Here is a 14,746-nt window from a genome sequence, read left to right as displayed (position 1 = left end):
AAAATATCTTGTGAGCAAAAACTAGTTCAAAATTGAGAATAACTCAAAGGAAAGCCATGATATTCTGTCTTTATTAGATATTTGCTTTACAAGCTCTGATCCAAACAGGTTAGTAGGCTAGATGAACCTTTGACCCACAAACTCTTGTATTAATACCATTTTCTGAACCTCAGCTAACCTATCACCTCTATGCTCTTACATTTTACTTGAGCAAAATCAATCTCGACTATTCAGAGTTCACATTACATGTGTCACATGAAAATTTCCTCTCTGTACTATTACACTAATGAAACAAAACAAGAAATCCTCAACACACCCACAGCTCAGAAATTACTGTTTTGCCAGGTAAAACACGTGTAAGATTGCCTTCGCATTCTTTTTTAACCTTTAGTTTTCTGTTGTGCAAAGACAATGAAATCTTATTGTATTATTGAAAGTGCACATACATACTAAAGGATAGTTCCACACCTCAAAAGAATTGCCATCTAAAAAAGTCATATAACAGATTTCAACATGCATAAAAAAGAATCTCTACCTGCACAGAGATAGAAAGCCAACAGGTAACAAACGCTAGAGTGGAAAACAATGCTGATAAAAACCAAACTGAACCTAGTTTTACATGCAACCATTAGCCAGAAATGTAGCAGTATGCACAACTAACCTCTTGTGAGCAACTGACTCATGGGTACAGTAACTACTTAGTTTTGTTTTCAAAGGAGGCGTGGAAGCTAAGGAGAAACTTCCACTAAGTGGGAGCTAATCAGTGCCACTGTAACATTAAAAGCCTTTTTTTTTTTTTTTTTTTTAATTATCCCTGAGTGATCCACAAGGTTTTCTTCACTGTTCATCAGTACTCTAGCTCAATCTGATTCTAGGTCTCATATGTTGGGTATTTTATGTAAATCCATCTATATATAGTCTCCTAAGTTTATTCCTTTCATGAAGATCACAGCAGGGACTCATTTAAATATGAAGCAAATAAATTTCCTTACTCTAACACTTTCCTGAACCCATTTGATCCACACTAAAGATAGAAAAGAAATGGTGGTTTGGGTTTTGACTATGTGGGATACGCATACCACATAAGTAACAACTGAATTTTAATGGATTGATATTCATTATGTTTCTCCCTATCCATGTCTGCCCCACAAAGGATGAAGAGGACAGTTTGATGATGCAGACAAAGTCAAGACTTTTCCACCTGAATATGAGAGGTGACCTGAAAATAATCAACATAGAGACTGACCATGAGTATTTTGTTCGTATGGTTTTGTTTGGCATTTGCTTTGTGCAGAGTGCTCCAACAGGCATTGTGGGCCTGGAACAAATGAGCTGTGAAATACAATACGCATACTGTTTCACATATCTCTGTGTCTGTGGTAAAGAAGAATACTCTTGTCCTTGGAAAGCAAATTTAAAGGTACATGGTTAATTTGACCTGAGTTATTGATCTGCCAGGTATGAGAAATCTCACCTTAACCAAAGTCCATTACCCATGCACACAGTGGAAGGAAAAGTTTACTACCAAGAATGTAAACTAAATTGCACTGACCATGGTTGACTGAGTTCAAATTGAAGATCCATTCAGGCATTCTAGTTAAAGGGATACCAACTTTTGCATGAGCATGGGTAATCACAGTACCAACAGAAAAATATTGGAGTGTGGGAAAAGAAAGCAAAGATATCTGTTGTTAACATTTTTAAACTGCTTATGAACAAAGTCTGACCTGTAAACATTTTTATTTTGTTTTCCCATAGAAAAACTGTAGTATTTGCCAAAAGCAAAAGAACTCAAAAAGCATTAGGTTCCCAGCAGTGCATATAAACAGGAAGCCTGTTAGAGAAGAAAAACTATGTAAACGCTTATGCTCAGAATTTAGCTGAACTCACATAACAGTTCCCATGTAGATATCAAGTATACATACAGGAAAGAGTTAGCAGAATTCCCCCGATATATGTTTAATACAATACCATGCCTTATCAGGCATTACGAGATCTAATCACACATTATCTTTAAAGGATAGTGGGCTTAGTAACCCCCACCACTAATCACAGAGTTTTTTATAGATGGAGCTAATTTATTTTCAGGTTCTAAAGTTCTTGTAACAAAGTCGTGAAATTCTGGTAATTCACAGTTCTGTCACCACAGTCTTAGTGTGGGAGTTGTTGAGAGTATCTTTAACCTTGAGGAAAAAGAAGGATAAACAATAACATATTTCTTTCTTGATGTTTCATCAACTTCAATGCTGAAGATAAAAGTAAAAGAGGTAAAGATACTGCAGGGTCAATATGGACTTTCCAAGAAGCACATCACCACAGTTCCCTTTTTCATTGCTACACTGTGCAATGTGGTGCCATGAAGAACAACCTGAGCTACGTTGAAACGACCTTACTCAAGTATCAGAAGTAATATAGCTGTGTTTGTGTGGATATCTGCACAGAGTGATTAACCACGTTTCTCGGTGGCACAGACTTATGCAGTTGGTGGCTGCATCTGAACATTTATGAATGCCTGCAAGCAACACTGACTTCAGTAGTTCACTGACCCCACTAACCACTAGACAGTACTTTCCAACTGTTTGGGAGGAGAGTACGCGTACACAGATGTCCAAGGACTTGGACAGTTTCATGAGATGTAGGAATTATTTCATTAATCCACTGGTTTGAATTTATTTTCAAAGACACACAGAGTGATTTCGAAACAGGTGCAAGAAAAAAACACTCACCCCCCAAAAAACATGAAGACATTAACATACCAGCAGAATTCCTTTCAAACCTCAGGTAAAAAATGTGCTTGCACTTGGCAGCATTAGAGGTTACACACCCTCCAGAATTAATTCCAACCATACCACCTGGAACTTATGAATGTCTCTATATATGTGTATGTGTATACATGTATAGACATATCTCTTACTCCAGCTGAGGTCTAACCCTTCAGTTAGCTTCAACAAGCAGTACCAGATTTTATTTGTGTTCTATGGGAATGTTTTTTAACTTATCAATTTTGAACTGGTCACATCTAAGTTGAATTATACCTGTCCTGAACAGGTAGTGTAAGAAGAAAAGCACTATAAGGTTTGTTTTCTTTATTTTTGTAGGGATGTTCCAGTCATTTATTGGTCCAGTGACACAGCATTTACTATTTTCTTGCCATTACATTCTTTTTCTAATATCCGCACTCTAAAGTCTTCTCTAACAGCATCTGCATTGATAAGAAATTCCATAGAATTATCATAAATAGTTGATAGGTTACTGACTGTAAGTCCACCATGTAACCTGTGATGCAGGTGACCAAAACAGAAAACATTTTTTTCTAAATATAAAAAGGTTAATAACATGCAGAGCTTTACATAAACTGAGACCAGATACAAATGCAAACCTCTTCTATAGTGAATGCTCAGTTCCAAATGGAAAGGAAGAACTATAAATTTTTTATTAAAATTTCAAGAACAACAGAAAGCAAAATTAACACTGAAAAATGTTTTTAGTCTGTCTCCAGAAACAGCTGGTAATATCTAGGGAATTAAATCCTATATAAGCAAAATAGCAGAGAAGAAATATGCACGTGTAATCTTAATCACAGTATAGAGCAGTGGACCTGGAGAGGACATGCAGTTCATTCTCTTCCTCAAGCCATGATCAGACAGAAAAATACAAGAAAAATCATTCCATTTCTCAAAACTATCGATAGACTTGCATGAACAAGTATGTTTTCTGAAAGATTGATCTGTCGAGGTTAGCAGTGCTGAGAGAACAAATGGGAAATGAGAGAAAAATGCACAGAATTCTGTAAATGGTATTTTTCTATGCATCTGGAACTAGTATCTTATTTCTGGCAGTGTCTAACTAGATACCGAGTATTGCTGAAATAGCATGTCAGAACAGGGATGGAAAAGCTATTTTTTTCTTTGCCCTTTGCACTCTGCAGGTAGGAATATTTTATTTCATACATCATTTACAAATTGCTGTGGGGATTCCAGAAGCTAATTTGGCTTCACAGAATTGATGAATGAGGAAAACAAATACTGCTGTTTTTCCTGTGTGCTGTTTTTGAAAGCTGTGCACCTGGGACTTTGGCACACAGGGCATTGCCAATGATTCATTGTCACAGTGCTACAGTGAAAATGCTGTAGTTTCTTTTAAACCTCAGGGAACTTGTTCATCAAAATGTGTAAATGATTTGCATTTTACTGTTCTTTTACTGGCCACCCTTAGCAACAGCAAAAAAATAAACACTACAAAAATAACCCATTAAATCTAGTAAAGCTTCTAAATGAAGATGTTCAAGCAGTAAAAACTAATAGAGGAGACAATCCAGACTGAACAGAAATAGGAAACAGGACTGCACAAGGGTGTGACGTGTGACTGCTCCTGCATCTGGCACAGAGCGCTGGTTTGCACGGTACTGTACACGGTGCTGATGGGAAAGGAGACTGCTCCAGACACATTAGCCCATTTCGGTTTTAACAATTTTAACAGACCTACACTAGATCCAAGTTCAGGGGGAAGATAAAAGAGCATCTGATCTGTTACAACATTTGGAACCCAATCCAGTTACATTTTTTGAACTGTATCTATCATCATTTATCACACTGAATGAAACCAACTTCCATAAAATAGTCAGTGAACTACAAAGCAATCCTTTACAATTCCGCAGAGCAAAAAGGACTGTCATTCTAAACCAAATATTGCTACGTAGAGGTTTCTATGTACTAAAGATAATGAGAATATTCTACAAATTAAAGAGACATTATTTTACATAGAAGGGTATGTAGTGTTTATCCTATCACTGTATAGCCACAAATCCACATTCTGCAGACAATCTGCAGTAATTAATGAAAATAAACAAATACAAACTAAGTGTTTGATAGACATCAGTTCCTTCAACTGTAAGTTATTAAACTTAGGTTTAATAACTTTAATAACTCAGTTTATTAAAGTCATAGAGAAAGCGTGCAGCTGCGATCATTATTACCAAGTTATTATTGCTGTTTCCAGTTCAGGGTAAGCTGATAAGCGTTGCTTAGCCAAACGAGGTAGCTACAGATGTTATGAGACAGATGCTCTTGAGGTTGCTATTTTTTACTCACATCAAGATGAAAAAGTTGCTACCCTTTTACACATCCTTTTGGGAATTTGGTTGCAGGGACCCCAATTCCTGTCACAATCAAGTGGATTAGATTAACATCAAGAAAGGATTCCCATGAATAGGGCAACCAGGCTGGTGCTAGGTTTTCTGCCTGCCCCATTGCCTCAACAGAACAAAGCCAGATAACTTGAGGTTTATCATCACAGAAGTGTCACACCTCAGAAACGCTGTGTAGGTGGCATTCGGGACTTACTTCCGAGGTAAAAGAGATGGAAAGAAGACAACAGAGATCTCCTTTATGAGCAACCAGGGCTGAGCCTTCACTGAAGAATAACCAGTCTCACTGCCCAACAGAGGAACAGGACAGACACTTCCCAGATAAAATCTCAAGTTTGACTGGGAAATTATTTGGGAATTTAAAAACAAAATCTTCACTTTTACTGGTTAAAATGTTTTCCTGGTTCTTTAACGCATATCTGAGACTGAAGCCTGTTCCATTACATTGTTTGTGCCCTTTACCTGCACTTCTGAATCAACAAACATAACTTAGTCTGACTACTAACAAGAGTGAAATGGCAGCAGAGCATTGCAAAGCCCATGCACTGGAATCCAAAGTATAATCCTGACAATGAACTAAGTTTGAATACAGGTATTAAAACCCAGCAAAATACGCAACAAATTATTAACCCTTTAAGAGGTGAAGAAAGCCCTTCAAAAAAATCTAACACTGGAGTTCATGTGACCTTGACAGTACATCGAAGATAATGTCAAAAGGAAATGTTACATTACTCCTCCTAACTTATGTAATTTTTATTTCAAATCTGGACACTATCTTGATATAAACCATAGGAAATACAGTCAAAACTACTACACACTAAGAACAAGTCCATCAACAGATACAGCTGCATTAGCAATAACATCTCCATCTTGTGTATCCTCAAAACTAACAAAAAACTGAGAGTGAAAGAATGCCACATCAGATCCCACATATTTGTGCTGCACAAACACTTAAACAAATACATTGAAAAAATGAAAGAAATATCTCACAGGCCTCGGATTTCAGAAAGCAAAAAGGCCTCTTCATTCCATCTTGATTTATCCAAGACTACCTCAAGGTGCTACAATGTAAAACTGATGGGAAAATACATCTCTTCATTTGAACATTATACAAGACTTCTGTTAATTTATGGGGCAACAGAAAACCAAACAGAACCCTCAAAAAATGCAGAAATGCAGTGTTCTCATTAATTTAGCTTCCCCTCTGATCACTCATTTCTCCAAAAAACTACCAAAAATCTTTCAATAAGCAAAAGTAGGTATGTGATGTGACTGAAAACTAAGATTCGCTTTTAACAACAGGTAAACATGACTTGAACAAATCCCTCAAGGAAATCCTAAGTTTGCAGCTCCAGAAACAAATAGTTCCCAGGCAGTGGAAAAAGGGAAGCATCACTCCCATTTTTAAAAACAGCAGAAAGGAGGACCCAGGGAACTACAGACTGGTGAACTTCACCTCCCAGGTGAGCCTGAGAAGATCATGGAACAGATCCTCCTGGAAGCAATTTCAAGGCACACACAGGACAAGGAAGTGATCCGAGACAGTCAGCATGGCTTCTCCAAGAGCAAATCGTGCCTGACCAACCTGGTGGCCTTCTACGATGAAGTGACTGCATTAGTTGACAGACGAAGACCAAGCGATGTCATCTATGTGGACTTCTGTAAAGGCTTTGACATGATCCCACATGACAGCCTGATCCCCAAATTGGAGTGAGATGGATTTGATGGGTGGACCATTCAGTGGATAAGGAATTGGCTTGAAGGCTGCACCCAGAGAGTGGCGGTCAATGGCTCTATATCCAGGCGGAGGCTGGTGACAAACAGCGTCCCTCAGGAGTCTGTCCTGGGACCGGTGATTTTTAATATCTTTATCAGTGACAGACAGCGGGATTGAGTGCACCCTCAACAAGTTTGCAGATGACTCCAAGCTGAGTGGTGCAATTGATACAATAGAAGGAAGGGATGCCATCCAGAAGGACCTTGACAAACTTGAGAAGTGAGCCCACGTACCTAATATTAGGTTCCTAATGGGAACCTATGAACCTAATCAGGTTCAACAAGTCCAAGTCCAAGGTGTTGGACCTGGTCCAGGGCAATCCCAGACATGAGGACAGACTGGGAAAAGAACTCACTGAGAGCAGCCCTGCAGAGAAGGACTTCGGGGTGCTGGTGGACAAAAAGCTTGACATAAGCCAGCAGTACACGCTTACAGCCCAGAAGGCCAACTGTGTCCAGAGCTGCATCACCAGAGGTATGGCCAGCATGTCGAGGGAGGTGACTGTCCCCCTCTGTTCTGCCCTTGTGAGGCCCCACTTGGAGTGCTGGAGTACTGCGTCCAGCACAAGAAGGACGTGGACATGTTAGATCAAGTCCAAAGGAGGACCACAAAGTTTATCAGAGGGCTAGAGCACCTCTCATATGTAGATAGCCTGAGAGAACTGGGGCTGTTCAGCCTGGAGAAGAGAAGACTCTGGGAGCCCTCACTGCAGCCTTTCAGTACTCAAAGGGGACTTAGAAAAAGATGGAGATCAAGTTTTTACATGGGCAGATTGTGATCAGACAAGGGGGAGCTGTTTAAAACTAAAAGAGGGGAGATTTAGATTAGAAGTTAGGAAGAAATTCTTCACTCAGAGGATGGTGAGGCACTGGCACAGGTTGCCCAGAGAAGCTGTGGCTGCCCCATCCCTGAATGTGTTCAAGGCCAGGTTGGATGGGGCTTTGGGCAACCTGATCTGGTGGGAGTTGTCCCTGCCCATGGCAGGGGGTTGGACTAGGTGAACTTTATGATCCCTTCCAACCCAGACCATTCTATGATTCTATGCCACATATAAGGATAGAAGCAACAAATGTTACAGACTAGTTACCAGACCAATTTCCAATGCTAAGTGACTGAGAAAAAGGGATATTCAGTTTCATGAGCCACCTCTACCAGGCAGCAAACATGCTTTCACTTTGAAGCATGACAGAACCAAAAAATAAAGCATCGTCTACTCACACATCCACTCACAATGCTATTCCACAAGCTTAACAGCAGCAGCAACAGCTCACACCCCTAACTAGCAAAGCAAATATATATATATATATATATATAAGCACCTTAATGCTCAGTAGACCTGGATGGCACCTGAAACATCAACATAAACATTGCTGCAAATCGCAAATCAAACAAAACAGTAAAAATGCTACAGATCCCCACCATAAGATTAACAAAAACTATGAGCACAACCAAACATGTAAAATAAAGTCAAATGCAGATTGACTAATCTTAAAAGAGGTAAAGATAAAAACAGGCAGCAAATACTGGCTAGCACTCCGTGCACATTCCTCTAGCACTGCCTTGTGCCAATTTTTAAAGTTTAGTAAATGTTCATGTCTTTGTTCATGTCTTGATGTCCCAGAAAAATAGAATACACTGAGTTGGAAGGGATCCATAAGGACCACAGAGTCCAACTCCTGGCTCCACATGGGACAACCCAAAAACCAAACCCTGGATCTGAGAGCATTGTCCAGATGCTTCTTGAACTCTGTCAGGCTCAGTGCTGTGACCACTGCACTGAGGAGCCTGTTCACCAAGAGGGAGGTCAGGCACTGGAAGTGCCTTTTCCTAACACCCAGCCTGACCCTACCCTGACACAGCTCCATGCCAGTATTACTGCAATATAGCAGTAAAAACAACAAACAAGCAAAAAAAAAAAAGGGGGGGTTTAATATTTTTCATTTGCATATTCCAGTATCATTTACTTGTGGCAGGCAAGAAAGCTAAGTACATAGAAAGCTTTATTTAAAAAAAATAAACTTCTAATAACCTGTAAGATTACAGCAATTTCCACACTATAAAAAAGCACAGAACAGTATTAATGGTCCTGGTTTAGTGATGGGACTCCATCAGTCAGATTGATGGTTAGACTTTGTGATATTGAAGGGCTCTTCCAACACAGATAATTCTATGATTCTAAAATGCATATTAAAATTGACCACCTCCAAACTAACCTCATATGTTTTGCTTATCTCATAGTTTTAGTTCATAGCAGATATCAATTTCAATATATATATGCATGTCCTTCAATTTTGAATTCTAGGAAGAATAGTTATTACTAAGTTACATCTTGTTATTTGGCACTGGTATTACTCATTTCCAAAGTATAAAAGTAATCTTGACTGATCAAGAAATTACCACTGGCACACACAACTCTGAATATGGCTTTAGTTAAGTAATATTTGACAATTTTAAGCCATAGCTATGTGTTTAAAGAACAGAGCATGACTCATCAGTCAGAGTGGCAATGGCTACTTCTGCCATTCCATCATCTTAACAGTAATAAACTTGTCTTTCAAAGTCTTAAAACTCTCTACACATTTTACTTTACCTCAAATTCAGTTTTCAGTTTTACAAGGATGTTTTTGATCAGATGAAATCATTATTCAACTCAGAGAACATACAGATGGGCTAATGAAGGGGAAAGCAAACTAGCTTTGTAGATTAGCATCAGCAGAGCTGGTTATATACAGAACAGCATTTTGAAAAAATAATTTAATTTAAATCTACAAATGATTAATATTCTTGCAAGTAGCAACACTGCTCTGAATCACCAGTGTTTCATAATGACTTTACAATCCATTGTGTAATCTATAGGAGTGGTCAGTGGTTTTTTGTTGTTGTTGTTCTGTTTATTTTTTTAATTAAAAAGTATTGTAATGGCTTATATCATATGTTAATCAACAACCACCATTTTTCACATCAAAGGTTCAGTAGTTACTACTGCTACGTTTTGGAATGAACTGAGGACAAAAAGCATTTGGATTGAACAAACTAGCTAGCCTTCTCTGTCAATTCCATGTTTCCCAGCCTGCTTCTTTCACTTGGTTCCATTTTGGCTTTATTTCCACTCCCATCCCACCTTGTAAATTGTGAACACTTCAACCCTTACAAGTAAGGTCACTTCGCAAACCTTTTCTTGGCTTTTTATCAGTTTCTTTCACACTGATTTCTGGCAATCTCATTGTATTTGACAAGAATTACCAAGAAAGACCTTAATACACAGAAAAAAATGCATGCCTCAGGTACATGCTTATTTTTCAAAAAAGAAAAGAAATATGTAATATTACTAGTTAGGTAACTGAAATAAGTAATAGCAATGGGTTTTGTGCTATGTTTAGATCTAGTTTACTAGAACTGTTAGAAGTTGTTAATGAAAACCGAGAACTGCATGGGCTTTCTTTTGTATGGACATTTTCTTCAAAGATAAAACTTGTAGAAACATAAAAAATGCATTTTTGTATGGCTACCTCAGCAGAAAGTTCCAATAGTTTTTAAAAAGTCTATAATAAGTAATACTAACAGTAAGTAAAAACATTTAAAACCCAACAATTTTCAAAGGGTTGTTTCTCAACATCAGCTTCAAATTCCTTTTAAAAAATTCAGAAACACGTTTGAAATCATAATTCAATTCTCACATCAGTCTGAACAGTGAGTTACAAACATTTACAAATGCTTACCTTGTTTTAAAATCAAACCATTAAATCTGAATGCTAGCGATCCAAAACCACTTTAGAAAATGTGTTTAGCAATTGCTTTGCTCTTGGCTAAAATCTTTGCTTATTTTTATTAGTCAGAGTCCTGTGGCTACTAGTTCCACAGGAATACAAACCAATATATGAAGAACTACTTTCTTTTGTTTACTGTTAATGTGACTCCTACTGGTGTACATTGATAGCCCAGGTTCTTATTTTGGAAAAGACAGGGCATAATCACACCTCTGCTTCTCCCATTAAATCTATATGAAGTTTCAACAAGCCCCAGTCATATTCTTTCTGCAACTTCTCAAGACTGAAGAGTCCTACCCTACCTATTTCTTAGATGGAAGCTTTTTCCCTATCTTTGATCACCATTACTGTGCATCCCTATATTTTCCAACTTTGTATCATCCCTTTTTTTCTAATATTAGAGAAGAACTGTACACGTTCTTTAGAAAAAGATGGAATCATACAGAAGCTTAATGATTTTCTCTGTTCTGATCTCTACTGTCTTCCTAATAATTCCTAACAATTCTTCTGTGACAGTCAGTAGTTAGAGAATTTACATTCTTGAGAAATATTCCTTCCTAACTCTGAAATCTGCCTCCCAAGTCCAATGACTGGGAATCTGTACTTAAAAGGGCAAGTTAGGTTTGTCTGCTCTCTTTGTCATCAGCATTAATTTACATTTATCTATATTGAATTTAATTTTATTATCTAGTTTCTTAGTCTTATAAGGTTTTTCTACAATTCTTCACAATTTGCCCTTGTCTTACAACCATAGTTTGATTTTGGACAGTCATGGAAGTCTCAAAGCACAAGTTGCAACACACTTCACATAATCTATAGGATGCAATGTTATTCCCACAGCCCGTCAGTGTCGAAAACATCCCAGGCAGCCTGTATCATCCATAAGCACCCAGAAAAATGCTTTATGGTGGGAGCAAAGTGGAGAGAGTAACAAAAGGCTCTGATGTATTTGCATCCAGGAAGGACATGCAGAACTCAATAAGTAACACAGTGATTTTCAGTACCCTACGTGACGCTTAAGATGGGATCAGACCTCACCTCACTATACTGTTATTTGTAACAGATGTTATTTTAACATACTTAACATATTTTGTAACTACTGATAATAAATTGGTTGTTAGGTGCCTAGCGACATCATTAATCACTCTATTTGTGCTTGGGATTCTCATGGGAAGCTGAAACAGCTATTCACTGTCATGCTGTGGATTTTTTTGCTCATCTCGTTTTCATGCAGTTTGCCATTTTGAAACTGTGCACACAGTGATTTTGGATTGAATCTTCAGGGATGCTGAATATAAACTTATCATGGTTTTATTGTTATAGGGAGGCCCTGTAACTGAAGATTTCAGATCTGTTGCATCTCTGCTCAAGGATACAGAGTTTCTGTGACTTCATTAACAACAGACAGAATCTTGAGTGATTTTTTCATTCACTATTGCTGAATTTATCATGCTTTTAAGTTGACAGATATGTTAGTGAGCTTTCAATTTCAAAAGCCCTAGTTCCTCATTCCAGTTAAGTCCATCTCTTCCGTATAGGGTCTTTATTACAGAAGCATCCCCAGCCTTTGATTAACCTGAACTCTTGTTTATATCTGTTTTTACAGCCAGGCACTAAAATTATGTCTTTCATCCAGTTTCCAAAACAATACAGAGCTTTATAAAAGAGTTTGAGAGAATGCTCTACTGCTTTCCTAAAGGCCCAAATTTTGTTTCTAGAATAAAATGACCAGGTTGAAGACAAAGAGAAAGCAATGGATACCAACTACCTTGAATGTAACAAGGCTTTCCACACTGTCCCACAACATTATGATCTGGATAGATGGACAAAAAAATAATAATGGGTGGTTGACTGGGCTCATAGGATCAGGGTTAGGGAGCTGTTCACAGGGGCACTGCCAGGACACTGAGGGGAGGGTCTATCCCACTCTAGTGATGAGACCACACCTGGATACTGCGTTCAGTTTTGAGCTAGCCAACACAGCAAGGATGTCGCTAAACCGGGGCAGGTTCAGCAGAAGGTCCCCATGCTGGTAGGGGGCAGCACCACTTGCACTGTGAGTTTAGGCTAAGGGAATGGGGCCTATTCAAGCCTGGAGAAAACATGGGTACAAGGAGACCTAAAGACAGCCTACTCATACATACAAGGGCTATTTATGGACGTGCACGCTGAGACAGTAAGATGCAACAAACATTAAAAAATATGAGATTCAGACTAGATACATGGGAAAGCATCTCCATCTTGAGACTGACTGTTCAAGCAGTGGAACAGAACGCCCAAGGAGTCTGTACACTCACCATCCCTGAAGATTTTCAAGCTTTCTTAAGGATAAAGCCCTGAGCAACCTGGTTTCAGTACACAAGTGATCTTTGTTTGAGCAGTGGGCAACACAAGAGACTTCCAAGCTTAATTAGACTATAATCCTCTTCTGTCCTTCACCATATGGCCTGTTACAGAAGGGAAATCTTCTTGCTTGTCATTAGAATTTATAAGTACGATTACGGTAACTGTTACAGAATGCACTCACATACCTTGTACAACAGCAAAGCATTTGACCAAAATAAAACGTAATTCATTGTAATCAGTCAAGCCTAGAAACCTGCTCTCTTAATGAATGCCCCAAAGGAGAAAAAAAAAAAAGGAATTAAAATGAAGAAACTTACTTGGCAATCTATGTACATGTTCCCACACTTGGTTTTCTTGTATCTTTTTCTTCACCATTTAATTATTTCAATTGCCTGTACTTTTTTGTGGTTGTGGACTTTTCTCTGTTATCTATTGTTTCCAGTTTCTTGCTGAAGTCCATTCCAAGTCTATTGCTTACTAAAAAAAAAAAAAGTATAATTTGAATCCTTCCTTAAAGCTGAGAAAAGAATCAAGAAAGTAATTAGAAAAAGAAGCCTCTAGCATAACGGTCAACATATGAGATTTCAAGTAATACTACGCAGCTCAATCATACTTCTTTTTATTATTATAAACCATATTCCTCATGTAGTTTGATTTGACTATAGTTTTTTATGGCAAGACTGTCCTCAGATTTATTTATCATGTAATTATCTTGATTTTGATACATAATTATATTGATAGAACTTGAATCATGGCAATCATCTACTACAGAAAAACTCCCCATGATCTCAGCATCTCTGGACTGAATAGGAGGAAGTTCTTTCCATGCAAAGAGTAAACATCTAGTTTTCTAATGTGGTGAGAATATAGATCACATATCAGAACACCACAATCTATTGTCATGAGATAACAATTCTTCTAGTCATTCCAGTAAATTCCTTCCAGCCACAGTCACATTTAAAACGTAAATAAACATTATGAGAAGAACAAATACATTTTCAAGGATTTTGCAAGGTGGAACAAAACAGAATACTTTACTAAAACCATGTATTCTGCCAGGTAGTTTTACATAGCATATTGTGAAAATGCCTCTTAGTTGTTACTCTATTTCTGTGATAAAGCACACAGCTGTACTTACACATCAGTTTTGGGTTGCCCACTTGTTTCTGTACCACCCACTATTTTATACATAATTGAATTCTACTGGTTATCTATGTTCTAATAAAAAATGTTTGCAATAAATTATCTCCAAGTCTTTCACCTAAGTCTTTTCAGTAAGTAGACCCCCAAGACTAGTAAAGCAGACTTTTTGGAATTATTTTACATATTTCAGTATTTGTTTTTTTAAGAAATAAGTAACAATTCACACAGTTAAGTACAGCTATTTTACAGTTTGCTACATTAACAATACATCATGAACACTTTTAGCTACTACAGAGGAGCAATATGTAGCTCCTGTACTAGCTCCCCATATAATTTTTAAGCTGATGTAAAGCATGCAATTCAGCAGCACTTACTATTTTACCTTAAGCCTACTCAGTAGAACAGAGATTACTTATCATTTCTTATATGATATGGTAAAGAAGTATTCCCTACAGTTTTAGAACCAGAACTTGGTACTTTCTAACCCTTAGATGAACTGCTTTATGCATTTCAGAAAAATTATATATATATATATTACAAATAGCATAAAAGACTAAAAGACTAAAT

The 14,746-nt window shown here is 37.7% G+C and overlaps 1 protein-coding gene across 27 annotated transcripts in view; it reads right to left on the bottom strand.

The window, feature by feature from the left end:
- The window catches only part of LOC308189761 (uncharacterized protein), a 595,077-nt gene that overhangs the window by 495,601 nt on the left and 84,730 nt on the right, over nucleotides 1-14,746 (bottom strand). For 26 of the 27 annotated variants that reach the window (XR_013946580.1, XR_013946581.1, XR_013946582.1 and 23 more), the window contains one exon: nucleotides 13,354-13,513. The gene's annotated coding sequence lies outside the window, so the exon portion shown is untranslated. Of the gene's footprint in view, nucleotides 1-13,353; nucleotides 13,514-14,561; nucleotides 14,682-14,746 lie in introns of those variants that run through there. The other variant, XM_080580223.1, reaches the window with a different exon arrangement.

The sequence above is a fragment of the Anser brachyrhynchus genome, assembly GCF_964034855.1.
Source record: "Anser brachyrhynchus genome assembly, chromosome: 2".
Taxonomy (NCBI): domain Eukaryota; kingdom Metazoa; phylum Chordata; class Aves; order Anseriformes; family Anatidae; genus Anser; species Anser brachyrhynchus.
This window is presented reverse-complemented; position numbering and strand designations above follow the sequence as displayed.